Genomic DNA, 16,271 nt, shown 5'->3' on the forward strand with positions numbered 1-16,271 from the left:
TTTAACCTGCACTTATCACGTAAGACTTTGGTCCTGAGGAAAGCCAGCTTATAATATAAAAGGCACTGGCAGAAACATGTAGACCACATTGGACACAGGAGGTCATCATATACTCCATTTTGTCCTTTTGCCTTTTTAAACAGCTGACAGAGGCCCAGTTTATTAAATACTTGTTAACCCTCGGGTGCTGGGACCTCCTGTATAGCTTTTTAAACTTTCACTTCTCACTCCTTCACTGCACACGCAGCAATATACCAGCTCCGCAGTCACCTGGCGTTGCAGCACACCCGGGGCACATTCGGTGCCACTGTGGTGGGCCCGATGATGAAGCATGCCACCGACTAGGTCGGTGGGTGAGGGCTTTATAAGGAAAACATTGCTTTTTTCCTTTCTATTGTCTGACGTACCAGAGTCACTTAAATTCCCCCCCTCCCCTTAAACTAAGCTAGTCCACATTGATATCTACATATAACCCAGGGGATACGGGCTAGCGTACCTAGTCCTCTCTCTCTCTTTGATCTGTATAATAACATAACAATACCCACACTTCCCTGTAAAGTTCACAATGGACTTCCTAATTCAACAATCTTCAAAAGAAGCAACTCAAGCAATGCTGCATACCTAGGCCTCATGAACACATATTGACATGGATTGAGGTGTGTTGACTGTTTAGTGGAGTAATGTCCCATTTTGATTAATGTATTCCATATGTCCAGTTAAGTGCTTATGCAACTTTCTCTATATCCTCTATGTACAGCAGTTCTTTGCAGCCGTTTCAGAGATAGAGGGGGGTGTTGCTTTAAACATAACTGGGTAGTGTTTTGACCTTTAGCAAATAGATTATCAATGAAGCATTCAGGTATTTCTTTAGAAGTGATCTACTTTGGTCAATTTCAGATTTAGGAGTTCTGCAGGTTTAACCACACTCCAGAGCCTGGCAGTAAAGAATAAGGGTACTTACCTTCTATAACGCTCTTGTGGTAGAGACTCGATCTAGCCCAGATTCCTCACCTTTTGAGGCTGGATCTGAAAACTTTTCAGCAGTACCTCTGCATGCTGGAAGGTGGAACCTTGTAGCTCCCCCTGGATGCCGTTCCTCTCCGGAGATGACGTGCAGGGCCTATATAGGCGCCACTCCTGCACACTGCGTCAGTTGCTTTCGAGACTGCCCGTGCCTCCAGACAGAGAGATGCAAAACCTAATTGGTAGACAGTGTGCACATTCCTAGACTTGGGGTTTTATTAGACTCCAATCAGAGAACAGGGAGGTTCAGTGAAGGATCTGTGGCCAGATATAAGCTCTACCGGAAAGAGTGTTACCGATGTTTAGTAAGATATTCTTCTGATAGAAACTTCTAACTGCAGATTTCTCACTTTTCGACTAGATACAAAAGCAGTACCTATTTAGAGCTGGGTCTGTGAATTGACTCAAACCAGAAAGTCTTGCAGGACCGAGCAGGCAAAATGCCCCTCTCGGCAAACCTGACTGTCCAGACAACAGTGCTACCTGAATGCAGCTGCTTGGCACATGTCTAAGACAGGAATTCCACCAGCTAGCGCAGTGGTAGCAGCTTTGGCCTTGGTAGACTAAGCAGGAGGTACTTCTGGAGGCTGCTTTTTAGTCAAAGTGCAGCAGATCTTTATAGCACAATCCAGCTGGAGATGGTACTATTCTGTCTTTTTTTGCTCCAGAGAACCGCACAAAGAGCTGAACGTCCACCTGGTATTCTTTGATATGATTAATGTACAAGCTTAGCAATCTCCTTAGAAGGGCCAGACGGTGCACAGATTGCCGGCAACGTGGAACGGCGTCACAGCATTAGGCAAGAAGATGCCCAAGTCCAAAGAATCAGTTTGTCTGAGAAGAAGGTAGTGTATAGTGGATTATCACAAAGAGCCTGAAGCTCACTCACTTGCCATTCCGAGGTGATGGCGGTTAGGAACAGTCTTAATGGTAAGGAGTCTTAAGACACAGCTATGAAGTGGCTCGAATGGAGAGCACATCAGATACATCAGGACCAGATTAAGATCCTGTTGGGGCATGATAAAGGGAAAGGGGCGAAACAGCTTCGAGCAGGAGAAACCTAGCCCATAAATAAATAAGAAATAAATAAATATGTGGGAGCTCTTTCACAACTGGAAGCTTGAACAGCGAGGGCTGATCTGGCAACTGTAAGTAGTCGAAAGATAACCTTAAACTGTGCCCAAACTAGGCAATGGGGCAAGAGAAATAAACAGAATATGAGATAATTGGGCCTGGAGGGGGTAAATCTAGTGTGTACCACACCAAGCCACAAATGTATCCCAACAACAAGCGTATACAGTGATAGAGCAAGATTTCGCATCGCGACTTGCTCGATTCATGAACCTCGAAACCGTTGTAACCTCGTAACGAATTGTACGATTTACTAATATCTTTATTTTCGATATATATGTATGATAGAGAAGCTTGCTTATGTGTTTTACTAATATGATTAATCCGTGTTTCTAAAATGGCCGCTGCTTGACTTTCCTCTTCTGCGCATGCGTCAGTCACCCTCACGTGACTTCGTGTAGAGATAGTTTTGGAGGGAAAGGGTGCGCATGCGTAATAAGCAATAAGATGGCTATGCGCTGATAACGTGGTGAAGCTTTGTGCTGCTGCTCTTGTGAAATTGTTTGTTGCACTTACCAATAATGCATAGTATATTTTTATAATGATGAACCTAAAATGTGAAATCATGACCTGTAATACAGTCATTTATTTTTATGTACTAATTTGTTTTCGCTTACTTTTCATGTATCCTCGGCACTGAGGGGTGATGGGGGCTTGGGAGTCCATCTTGGAGGGTACTTCTGCGCAGAATCAATCGATGGTGAAGATGGCATTGAAACCAAGCCAAAGAAGGTTGTTGGCAGAGCCTGCATGAGAACATGCACCTTCACCCAGCCAGAAGCATCTAGATTATGCTATATTGTAATACATTGTATAAATTTTCATTGTATTCCGTGCGACTTCTCGTGGGAACCCCAAATCTTGCTAGGCGGCACCTTAGGATGCAAATTAGGCCTTAGAATAGTCTGTTCTGATTGGTGTGTTAACCAAAGCCTACCTTAGGACCAATCCAAATTGGGGATTCTGACACTTTGCAACATTTGGGGGGTGGTACTCTGTCCCAAAACAGTATAACTAGCCTAGGTTTAGCTAGAGAAATTGTCCGACTTGTCTGAATAGCTGACCTGTCACTGACCCAACGCACTCAATAGGTGACTTGATACAGAGGTGCTGCGGAGCTCTCTGTCCGAAATTTGACCATAGACTCTGAAGGTTTTACTGAACCTTAAGTGCTGGCGGAGCACTTTTTCTGGGAATTCGCTGACCCAATCGGGGTCCTGACTGATAGCTGCAGAGAGGGTGGAGCGCAGGCGTTGCTTCCGAACTGCGGGTGCTGGTCGTATCCTGGTGGTCCTGTCCTGATCCGAATCTGGGTTTCCTGTCCTGTCCTGGGGTGTCCATTCTGCACCTGCTGTCCTACTGAGGGTTATCCTTCCTTGAGGGTTTTCCTGTCCTTAACTGACCCGTGGCCAGGGTTGGTTTTCACACCAGTCTAGGTAAATATTGCTCTGAAATTCTTAAAACTGCACCTTTCTATTTTTCTGTCTTTGCTTCAATAAAGACATACCTTTGCACGTGATAATTTTCCATGCTTTCTCCTGCAACCATTGCATTTCATAAAGTCATTTGCATTTGATTTCATAGCGTGTTCCTATGTTACCCTACCTTTTAGAAATCATTTTCTGTATTGCAGTTTGCAACTTCCTGATATGGTCTTGGTTTTTCTCTCGAAAACTGACTAAGTAACTCAGATTTATAGCGTGTTCATCTTGCCCCTTATCTTAGTTTTCCTCTCACTTAGCGGGTTCCCTGTCGCACTTGTATTCTATTGATAAAGCTGTATGACCGCCCTTATTTGAATTTAAGATAAACTTTTCAAAACTTCCAGTTATCCGTGGTCATTTCATAAAATAAAGCATAAAAGTTGGGTTTGTATTTTGCTGCCTTTCCTTTTACAGCTAGCTCCCTGACCCATCGTGGTCATAGGTACCCATAACGGTGGATGGTAAGTTGGGTACACTGAAAATAAATCGAAAAGGAACTCACAATTATTGGTAGTAGATTGTGTGGTCATCTGATCAATGTATATGATAAAGTAAAGTATATGGGCCCGAAGCCAGAAGTGGCGAAATTATTGGTCGGGTGACCCGCGATCTCTAGCAACAGTATTCGTCAAGGGGTGCCTGGCTGCCAAGATGGCACCAACCTCCTCTGGAGGAAGGTCGAAGGTGTTCATATATCACTTAATCTCAAAGCATGAAGCTGGCGAATATGAAGGCTCAGGTGCAGAACCCTCCCCTGTTGCCGCGACAGCAAGACCTGCTGGAGGGGAAGCCTGATCAGAGGAGATATGCTCAAACCCTCGAGTCCTGGATAACATACTCTCTATGCCCAATCCAGAGCCACTAAGATGAGCTGGGCCCGGTCAGTCCTGATCTTCAGAACTCGGGGCAGGAGTGGTATCGGTGGAAAGGCATACTGGGGTCTGGAGTTCCACTCAAGGTAGGAATTAAGCATGGGCGTAAAATCCGTTCCGCTCGCGGATTTTGCGGATTTTCGGTAAATTCGCAATCCGCGAACTCTAGCGAACTTGCCGAAAATTCGTAAAATCCGTGCGAAGCGGATTTTTTGCTTGCCAACTAGAATACTATACAATTTCGCGGGAGTAAATACTTGCGAACACGTAGATGCGGCGGGCAGCGACAATCTCGCAATTGCGAGATTGCAAAATTTGCAATTTCGCACAAGAAATCCACCAGCAGGCAGCATAAACCTTGAAAATTATGATTTTTATCAGAATAACTCCTCAGGTTGACATTTGCCTGCACTTTTTCTTTGCAAGGAGTCCATTTTGGGGGGTGGGGGTGGGAGGAAGGAAGTGCCCCACCGTCTCCAACTTCCTGTTCCTGTCCACCAGGCACCTCCCAGTGCTTTCTTCATGTGCTGGCCACTTTGATTTGGATCTTGACCTGGAAGGATTACTTTTGTGGATGCTGCTGGATATTTGGATTTTTGCAATACTGAAAGCACTCAGCAGGTGCAAAAGTTCAATCTTATCATTAGTAACCATTCCCTGTAGTGCTTCCTGAGGGGCCGCTTCAGAGTTCATTTGCCTACTTGCAACTATTCTATGACCCTGCTCTGACCCTCACAGCAGGCTCAGAGAATAGCTACAAGTATACAACAAAGGTCCTGTTAAAAAAATTACACTGCAACAGAAAGCAATTACAGACAAAACTGAAAGCACTCAGCAGGTGCAAAAGTTCAATCTTATCATTAGTAACCATTCCCTGTAGTGCTTCCTGAGGGGGCCCTTCAGAGTTCAGCAAATTACAGATAAGGAAGCAGGTGCCAGCCAGACTGGAAGTTTAAATTCAGCGACACATTAATCAACCCCAAATTAATTCATGTCAGTTGAAGCAGGGCAGGTGTGCTTGCTTTTTTTCACCCCCATAATCTACAGTGATAAACCAACCAGAGGGTGGCAGTGATGTACCAGAGGGTGGCATGGGTGTACCAGAGGGTGGCAGTGGTGAAACAGAGGGTGCTGTGAACCTATGATGATGAACCAGATGTAGAAACAACATAGTCGCGGCCGTTGCGAGCCGACAAGTAAGTTCGCAATTGCGAACTGGTACAGAACCCTCGCGAACTGGCAGAAATTCTTGCGAACATAAAAAAAAAAATCCGCAAATTCGCGAGAGTTCGCGGATTTTGCGCATTGCGAATCCGTAAATATGCAAGTTCGCGGATTGCCAATTCGTAAAATCCGCCCATGCTTAGTAGGAATGCATCTCCGAGCAAGAGAAGTGCCTTGGAAACTCAAAAGAGCAGAAGTGCTGACATTGCGCATTCTATACTTTGGCGAACATATTGAGCCACGGTTCTCCCCAGTCGCGGAAGAGACCTTGCGCCACCTCAGAGTGCAACTGCCATCTGTGATCTGCTGGGCATCGACAGCTGAGTGTGTACACCCTGGCATTCAAGGATCCTGCCAGGTGGTTCACCAACAGGGAAATACCTTGTTGGTCCAGCCATTTCCAGAGCGACAAGGCCTCCTGGTACAGGGTTTGTGGCCCCACCCCACCCGGTTTGTTGCAGCATCACATGTCAGTGATTAATTCGGTGAGAACCTGTACCAGCATCCCTTTTATGGGTGGCACGAAGGCTTTAAGTGCCAAGCGGATGGCTCTCAGCACCAGGAGGTTGATGTGAAGCTTGGACTCTGCCAGAGACCAGAGGACTCGGATCTCCACCTCTCCCAGATAGCAGTCAAACCCAGAAACAATGCATCAGTCACCACTATCATCTCTGTGTGGGCAGGGAAGAGGGGTCTGCAACTAACCCATTCGTGGTCCAGCACCCATCACTGTGGATCTTTTGCTGTCTTCTCGAAAATATGAAAGTGGTCAGTGCAGTCTCCTTGATGTTGGGCCCACTGGTAGTTCAGATCCCACTGCAGAACCCACGTATGCCACCTGGTGTACTCAACCAGCAGGGTGCAGGTGGACATGAGCCCCAACAGTCTCTCGGCCGACCTCACTCAAATCCAGGACAGAGTCTGAAAGATCAGAATCATAGCCTGAATGTCCTGGACTCTATTTCCCGGGGGAAAGGCACGAAACCGAACTGTGTCCAGAATGGCTCGGATGAAGGGGACAGTTTGAGAAGGAGTCAGGTGTAACTTTGGTATGTTAACATTGAACTACAAAAATGATAGGAAGTTTGCCGTAGTCTGGCGGTGGCTGATAACTGCTTGGGACGAGCTTACCCTCAACAGCCAGTCGGCAACTAGGAGAAGACTGGCAGCTCAGATGTGCTCAGATGAGCGGCCACGACCGCAATCACTTTTTTGAACACCTGAGGGGCACTGGTGACAGCAAAGAAGACCACAGCAAATTGGAAATCCTCCTGTCAAATACTACGAACCACAGGTAGCGCTGATGGGTGGGCACGCCGAGAATATGGAAAATAGGCATCTTCCAGGTCCAACGCCACCAACCAGTCTCCAGGGTCGACAAGACCTGTGCTAGGGTGAGCCTTTTGAATTTCTCCTTACAGAAGGCATAGAGGGGGCGCTGGTCTAGAACAGGCAGATGGACTTTGTCCATCCTGGGCACCAGAAATTAGTGGAAGTAACACCATGCCGTACTTCTTGCACCAGCACTGTTTTGACAGCCCATTTTGAGGCAATCGAAAATAATTTCTGTTAGCATAAGCTGAAGCCATTTTGTTTGTGGAATCCATTTTATTAGCTATGTAATTCTTCCGTTTTCACTGTTGCTTGCCCTTCTATTCTGCCTGAGTCATCAACTTTAGTTAACTCAGTCTGCACTGAGTCAAAGCAATGTATGTGCTGAGAAAAGGCCTGTAGCTGCTGAAATGCACCTGGTTAAAGATGTAACTGTCAGATATTTTGTGATGCTGTGAACAGTTCTGTTCCCCCTCCCACTTCTCTGTCTAAGTGATTACTCATCTGCCCATGTCTGGCTGTAACTATTTCTGTGTAGGCAGGTAGCTTCTATTTGTATATAAGCACCATGGTCTGTGTATTCAACGTACTACCTCCTGGAACACTTGAGGGTGTTGAATGTACGTAGTCCAACTCATGAGTGATTAATAAACTTGTTCTTTGAATTCCAGTTTCAGTGCCAATCTCTATTTTGTTGGTCTATGGACCCGTGGACAAGATAAGGGTGACCCCTGCACCAGCGTGCTCCTTAAAAAGCACATTTCCACAACTTGGCCAAAAGGGCTTGTATTTCTTAATGCAAAATGGAGAAGGTCTTATGTCAGTCACTATAACACAATAGCAAATAATGCACATCTCAAATGAATGTATAGTTTTAACCCAGGAAATGAACCTGTGAAAACTATTGTAGTTCCTGAAATGTAGTCCCATTCTCTCGCAATATGAAAACACACCCTAAGAGGTCTAATTAGCTCACAGGTGTCATTCTTTCTTTTATTAATAAGCAACATCTTACCCTAAAGTCTTTGGTACCTCAGTGGAGGCAGTGTTTATTGGGGTGAAAGAGGAACTGCGTAGGAAAAGATATGACAAGAAGACTTCGTCAAAGCTTGGAGGAGATTACATCTCACGCAGTGCCACTAGCTCCATATATTGTCAAGTCTGTACTCTTCAATCGTGAAGAAATGGCCTGAAAACTCCTGAAAGGGTATTAGTTGGTACTATAAATATAATTACATACTGGCAGTTGCCAGTAGATGGTTATAGTTAGGACCATGTTTCCATCGGAAAAGCATTTTTTTTTTACTAATTTTTATCCAGGAGCGGCCGGTATATTATACAAGCAGGGGGGGAAAGGGCATAGAGTCAAAAAATGAATTAAACTTACCTGCAGTCGCCCCAGTCTGGCTATTCTGCTCCGCTTCACTGCAAGAAGGCACAATCTTCCAAAATGGCCTATGGCCAATCCTGAAGCTGCTCTCACGAATGAAAACAGCTTCCGGATTGGCCTGAGCACCTTAGATTTACACTCCATGATAGACTGGGAGTCTGTGCCTGCTCTCTCTTCAACCAAACTGTGTTGCTGGGTTGGAAAGAGCTTTCACTGCACATGAATGTTTGGCCAGCCTCAGACGGCCGGCCAAACTGTCATGTGCAGTGAAGGGAGTGCACTACCATTCCCAACACACCCCAGACCCTGCCAACAAGACTCCGCAGTAAAGGAAAACTAAAACATGTCCTTTTTTTTCCCTTTCCTGATGTTTTGCGAGGGGTGGGGTGAACCTCCTCCGCTATAGTGTAGGGGCCGTGTTGCCTAAATCTTTGGCACCATTTGACAAATCTTCACCAAATTTTCCCAAAAAAGTGCCACGGTGATTATAGTTGTGCAAGGAAAGTTTCGAGGCGATCCGTCAAGTGGGGGCAGAGAAAAGGAGGGAGGGTTAAAAAAAAAAAGCGCATTTCCCATGTAAATTCCCATAGGAATTTTGAACAAAACTACAGCCCGATCCGCAGCTGGACAGAATTACACCAAATCTGGCAGAAATCTAGCTCTTGATCCAAAAAGAGTACGTTTTGTTATTTGGTGTAAATCTATTCAGTAGTTAAGTTATTTAAAGATATCCAAATTTGGATATCAAGGGACGTGAAAGCTCTGCGAACCCTCCCCATCTTGTGCTTCGATCTGATTGGCTGCCAACATTTCAAGAAAGAAGTGTTGGTAGCCATCTTGGGACTCAGCATCATCGGAGTCCCAGAAACAAACATTTTTTTTACGGTAGGGCAGTAATACCCTAACGCCTGTAACCTTAGTCCTGGGATCCCAGATGGACCCTGGCAGGTCAACAAAGCATTTTTTTTTTGTAAAACGTTTTCGCCGAAATTCACAGCAGAGCCGAGACTACAGTGGAGGAGGGGGTGGAAGCAAGGGATCCCTTGCTCGTTTTGAAAAAAGCACACAGGTGGCCAAGGTACCAGGGGGAATTTTTTTGAGAAAAGGAATGAGGGTGCACAGGGCCACCCTCCTGAGCTTCCTAGAAGCCCTGGGGACTACCACCTTCGTGGGGCATTGTATTTAGAAATGTCAGGGCCTTGCAGAACCCCCTCCTAGGCTCCCTAGAAGGCTGGAGGCCCACCACCTTCCCAGAAATAAAGAAACAGTGATGGGAGGGTTGTGAGGAACTCCGCCCCTGACCCCTTTGGGACCACCACCTCCCTCTGGTGAAATAGCACCCTGCTATGTCTCGGGGTGCCCACTCCCAGAACATAGCTATGGGCTTTTGCTTGGCGTGAGCGGACAGCTCCCATCAAGTAAAAGCAAACACTGCGCTTCCAGCGAGCAGGAGCTGTCAAGAGTACTCCCACTTGCTGGAAGCAGAGGTTTAATCTATTTCTCTGCCGGCAGACATGCGGACAGGGAAAGAGATTAAACTATTGCCCTTGCACACAGGGAGCCACATTTCAAGCAGGTTCCTGTGTGCAATAGCAATGCCGGCTCCATCAGGAGGCGAGGAGCTGGCTGGGACCTTAAGGCTCGCCCAACGGTCCCAATCCTGCACACTGGATGCCCTGGGTGAACTCTAGGGCACCCAGGAGACATGACCTGGCCCAACAGGATGGGTCCTAGGGTCCGAATCGGCCAAGGGAGGGGAGCCAGCAGCCCCCTTCCTCAATCCAATCTAGGTCTGGGTACGCGGGGCTGGAATCGGCCCTGGGAGGATGAGTACATGGTCCCATCTCCCCTGTGCAGAGGAGGACAAAACAGAGGGCAGAAAAACAAGCACCGAAGGCAAAACAGAGCAGAAGAGGGAAAAACAGAGCCCTCAGACACTCACAGACCCACTCAGACTCACACACCAACTCACACACCCACTCAGACTCATGCACTCACTCACATGCCTGGACTCACACACCCAAACACTGACTCATTCAAACTCGCGCACCAACTTAGAGACCCACTAAGACACTCATGCACTCACACACTTATGGAGGCCCATGCAAACCCACTTAGACTCATACACCCACTTACAGACCCACTCAGACACTCGCATGCCCACTCACAGACCTACTGAGACACTTACTCATGCACTCACTTACAAACTCACTGTCAAATATTACTGGTTGCAGTTAGAAAAAAAACTTTTAAAAAACACCGAAATTCACAAAAAAAAAGAAAAAAGTTACAGGGGGGTTATAGTTGGGCTCAGATTTCACCCATACAAAACCATAGAAATTCCGCAGTTAAAGCTACTCGAGTTAACTATCGCAATGCACTGCTAATGACTTCAAATATTACACCATTCATAACCACGTTCAGTGACGTCATGGATCAAGCTCAGTGTCGGGGTACTCGTGATAACAATGCTGACAGATAGTTGGGTACTCAGGGCACGAGTCGTGAGTACACACGGGTGGACGGCGTCAACCCACTTTTTTCACAGGGTGACCGCCATCCTCCCTGCCAAGAAGTTGGGCCCCACAGAAAAAGATGCTGAATTTGTCCCGGCGTAATTTCCAAACACAGGGACAATTTCAGCAGTGCCTGCATGGTGTTATCTGATTTCCATCCTCAACAAGGTGTGGTGCAGGCGGGGACGGGACAGGGGCTCTCTTATTGCAGACTCCCGTTGGGCCCATAACAAAGAAAGAATCTGAGGGGTCATCAGGCCTCCTTTTGTTCAAGTCTCCTGGCTGGCAGCATTCAGGAGCCTCACACCTTAAAGCAAATGCATCAGAGGGGAAACAAAGGCTCACACTATGTTAGCACTTCACACATACTTAAGAGAGGCTGCTTTTCACTTTGTTCAGTCCACGTTTAGGAGATATGCATGCACTGTAAGAACTTCAGATGTGTTGATCTGTCCCAGTATTTGCACAAAATAAATAGCACTCATATAGCACATACTACCCCTGAGGAGGCGGTGTAATAATTTAAATATCACAAATGTTTCTTTTAAAGCACTATGGGTAGAGGAAGCTTTACTCTGAGAAAAGGCAACATTGACTTACTTGAAGCTTTCAAAAGTGTGATTCTTCTGCCTAAATCAGGAGGGTGTGTAAGTATTTTCGAAATGTGCTCAAATGTACTCATGAAAGACCTGCTAAACATATATGGGCTTAAGATCGGATGTTTCTTCTTGTGATGGCACGCGCGGTGATGGCACTTGCATACTGATTAAGTAGGTTAGCCCGCCCCCCCACTTCTTATTTTAGGACTTGTGCTCTGTGGGTACTGGAGTAACAGGAAGAGGCAGAGAGACTGGACACGAAGAGTAACATAGCAGTCCAGTCGTCTATGGACGTGAACCATGAGGCATAAGGTAGCCACGCAAATACACGGACTGACGGCGATTACTGGCCCTAAATGAAACCAATGTTAAGAACCTCGTGTACAATTGGTATGGGATCATTATGTGCCCTCTCTGGACTAAATGCATAAGGAAATTACAACCACTGAGTGTTCAAAATGCAGCCCTCCTCCACATGACGCCAATGATTGCACTTTGGCGTGTGCCGCCCTCGCTCACCGGGAATTTGGGCCGCCTGCAGCAGCACGGTCCCGCCGCGCGCTCTCATCGCCACAGCCGATGCAGGAGCCTCAGGGGTAGAGACACTACAGCGGCGCTCCTCTAAAGGGGTCCGTCTCCATGACGACGGAACGTGCTCTTTAACAGACGCCAGGTGCGTCTTGACAGGTGCCCGCTTATTGCGTCCTGTGAGCTCACAATAACAGGCCGGTCAGCCCCTTAGGGTGACGTCACCGCGTCTCTCGCAGCGGATGTCCGAAGAGTGCGTCGGGTATAAAGAGGATTTATTCATCAAGATGAGAGTAACGGAGAAATCCACGCACGAAAAATATTAACATGATGTTTCCCGAACTAACTGGTGGAGCTGGGCAAGCCAGCGTAGTCACAGGGAGAGCAGAGATGAGCCAGTAGATTGGCTTGGCTCCAAAACCTAAAGCACCGTCCAAGCGATAGAAACACTTGCCATGTGGACTAAAGGACAGAAGTTAATTCATAACAAATGTCACATAAATTACGTAAAATTATGTATTTTTTGAAGGCTAGTTTTCCTCTTCAGTACTCTGTTATCACTCCAAGACGGCTAGCAAACATTGTTTTAGACAAAACCTTTGAAGTATTCACCTATTCCCCGTCCCAATTCAAACAACGCCGCAACAAGTGAAGCAACAGATTGGAGTTTGTCATGTTTACATGACCAATGTTATTATTTGTGGAGCAACGTCTCAAACCACAAAGAAAACAAGTGTTAATTAGAGAACATTCTGAACTATCTTACTTTAAAAGATGCACTAAAAACTTGGTATTCAAAATAAGGTACACAGAGAAATAAAGTAATTTTCTAGGAAAAGATAATTTGGTCGAGTTGGGATGCCAAGATAGGTTCAGGTTTCATGGTTTCACCAATTCCGCCACTGAATGGTTTTTGCTTTCTTCTCTATCGTGCTTAAACCAAATGACAATGATTTACGTTCACTTATTCAATGAAATAAACTGTAATAATTCTATGTTCAGAGAATATATTTACGTGTCAAATTAGTTGAACGAGATGTATACTTAGAAACAAAGTTATGGGTCTGGCTGAAAAGCGTAAAACAACTAAAAATAAGAAACTATACTATAAAACAGACAACACATGAATTACACATGCTGCACGCCATAAATGTAACACTCATGTGCCAAGCATTGGTAAAGCCAAAAGGTCTAGCCTTTGGGACCTCTTGGTTTTGGCTATGGCTTTTGCCAATTCTCTACACAGCATAATGCTTGTTACGGATGCTATGAAGCACTGTCAAAAATTAAAAAGCCACTATATACAACAGCCATTTGCAGTTGAGTCATTCCACTGTCATGCACATGCATGATCACATGGGCACTATTTAGTTACACATTTTATTTACTGATTCAAGATAGAGGAAGCCACTTGGCTAGATAAATAAGAAAAGAAAGATTTTTTTTGTTGCCAAAAGTACACATTTCCGGCATAAGAAAATATATAACTGGGTGACTGGAGGGAATTAAATTAAGAGCGATTTGGGAGAGTGGGTGGGGGCAAGGAGGGAAAAGACAAAGTACTACACGAGGGAGGGAGAGACCAACACAGGGGCGGGGGAAAGAATACATGCAGAAAAACACAGCGTGCAAGGGAATGGGGAGAGAAGACTTGAGTGCATGGGGCGGGAGAGAAGAATACAAGAGAATGAGAAGAACACAAACGTAACAAAAACAACATGAGGTGCAGGTGAGAAGCACACATGGAGAAAAACAGGGTACAAGAAAGTTCAGGGGAGTAGTACACAAGAAAGAGAAAGAGTGCAGGGGTGGGGGGGACAAAAGGTGGAGAGGAGGAGGGAGCTGGACATAACATGTACTCTCAAGGAGTGCTTAACCAAAATCAAATAATGTTTCCTAAAGGTGAGAAGTGGAAGGATAGAAGCCAGCAAATCAGAGAGACGGTAAAGAGTCTGTGCTCAAGATGGACAACCTGGGAGAAGGACAGCCATAAATAAGAAGCAAACACATGAGATGTAAAGTGAACCAATGGTAAGCAACAGGTGGGCTGTAAGCTTTTGTTGAGCACACAACTGATATTTCTATGCATATAGCTTGTGCTGCCTGCTAGGATCAACCAAACAAACATTTGCAATGCAATAGGTCTCGTATTTGAGAGTTTGAGCTACTGGCATTGTAAATGACAATTGTCAAAAAAAGCTCCCCTGGGAAACCAATGTAACAACACAATCTTGCAGCCACACTAAGCGTTCAACCAGATATATATGATCCACTCGCAGAGTTTCACACTATGAACCAGAAAAGCAAATTAGTACAAAAGCAAAATTAAAAAGGACAGCTATACAGTTTATTAACAGTTATAACAGAAGCAGCTATATAATTAAACATTTATTGTACAGTATAAATGACAAGGTAAAAACATTTCATAAAACAACAAATCAGCATGTGGGACAAAAACACAGCAAGACAAATAAGTTTCAAGTCAGGGAACACCATGGTACTAGGACCTATAGATAGGTAAATTGTATGCACAAAGCTCTAGGCAGAAACAACTTCTAGCTAGATAATCAAAAGCTATTTTTTGCATATGTCATATATCGGTGGAGTTTTCCCAAAGTTAAAGAATCGACGCGTTTCGGCGGGTCCAATAGGGACAGCTGCCCACCTTCATCAGGACAAAATAACAATCTTCCCACTTTCTATAGCAAAATCTATTAAAAACATATAAAACAACATACATGTTAAAATTCTAACTGATTTGGTTGACTGGCTCACATATTAAACATAACCACCATGCACACAACCCTCTCTTATATTAAGCACTATACATCATTCTCTCAAAATTGTAGTAATGCTTAATTAAACAGTGCAAAAGAAATTAATTCTGAATTTTAAAACCGGCCTCCTAAAAGAAAGTACCGGGGACTCTCCTTGCCTTAAGTCCCTATTTAAAAATTAACACACCCCTACTAGAAGTTATTATTAGGGCGTCAGCTACTAGTCTGATCCAGATATCTTAAACATATTAGCGTATTTAATTCTGGATGTTTAAGCCGGCCTTTGTAACAAAGATAGTGCCATGGGACTCAACTTGTCTTTAGTCCCTGCTTAGTATCAACATACCCCTGCTTTAAATTATTCATGGGATTTTATTTACTACTCGGATAGCGGTGCATTGATAGACGAGACATGCGAATGGCGGAGCGTACCTGGAGATGAGCGCCCTCTGCAATGCACCTAAAAGATCTGAAGAAAAAGAGAAACGCCTACTTCAGGAAAATAAAACGCTCAAAATCAGACTTCTTCAGCCTCCAGCTCGACCAAGCAAAAAACCGCCCGAGAAAACTGTTTGAGCTAATCAAATCACAATCCAAGGGTCAACCCCCACCAGTCAACACTGTGCGTGAGGCACCCTCCTGTGAAGACTTCGCCGCTTTCTTTATCCAAAAAACTGACAACATAAAGAGTGATCTCCTCATCGACGCAAGCCTCTACTCCAAACCCCAGTGCCTAGCACCCACTGAACCAAAAAACAAGGCTACATGGTCAACCTTTGGCACATACTCGGAAAAAGAAATTGGCAAACTGCTCAGCACCCTGAAACCATCCAATCACCTCACGGACCCCCTTCCTGCTACCGCAGTAAAAGACTTTACCCCGGTGCTTGTCCCACTCTGGACCAAAATTATCAACAGCTCTCTCCAACAAGGAAGCATACCTGACTCCCTCAAAGTTGGTCAAGTCACACCTCTACTAAAGAAACCTACATCCGACCCCTCTGACCTCAACAATTACCGTCCCATTACCAATATCCCCACTCTCGCCAAACTGCTGGAAAAATGCGCACAACTACAACTGACTAAACACATTGAACAATTTGATCTCCTTAACCCTCACCAGTCAGGCTTCCGAGCAGGGCACAGTACAGAAACTGCTATGACTCACATAATGGACGACGCACTTCAAATGCTAGACCAAAACTACACCTGCCTCCTCATCCTTCTTGATCTCTCTTCAGCATTTGACACCGTTAAACATGAGAATCTACTAGAACTACTAAACACAAGAATGGGTTTATCTGGAACTGTTCTCAAGTGGTTCACTTCCTTTCTTCACAACAGGTCGCAGAAATTCAAGAGCAACAACCTGATGTCCTCGCCAATACCTGTAAC

The 16,271-nt window shown here is 45.2% G+C and overlaps 1 protein-coding gene across 2 annotated transcripts in view; it reads right to left on the minus strand.

Annotated features, from left to right (window-relative positions):
- The window catches only part of ACSL3 (acyl-CoA synthetase long chain family member 3), a 725,290-nt gene that overhangs the window by 524,294 nt on the left and 184,725 nt on the right, over nucleotides 1-16,271 (minus strand). Inside the window, exon 1 of one of the 2 annotated variants that reach the window (XM_078665969.1) lies at nucleotides 12,091-12,107. The exons of the other annotated variant lie outside the window; for it this stretch is intronic. The gene's annotated coding sequence lies outside the window, so the exon portion shown is untranslated. Of the gene's footprint in view, nucleotides 1-12,090; nucleotides 12,108-16,271 lie in introns of those variants that run through there. 2 annotated transcript variants of the gene reach the window in all.

This window comes from Lissotriton helveticus, chromosome 11 (genome assembly GCF_964261635.1).
Source record: "Lissotriton helveticus chromosome 11, aLisHel1.1, whole genome shotgun sequence".
Classification (NCBI taxonomy): domain Eukaryota; kingdom Metazoa; phylum Chordata; class Amphibia; order Caudata; family Salamandridae; genus Lissotriton; species Lissotriton helveticus.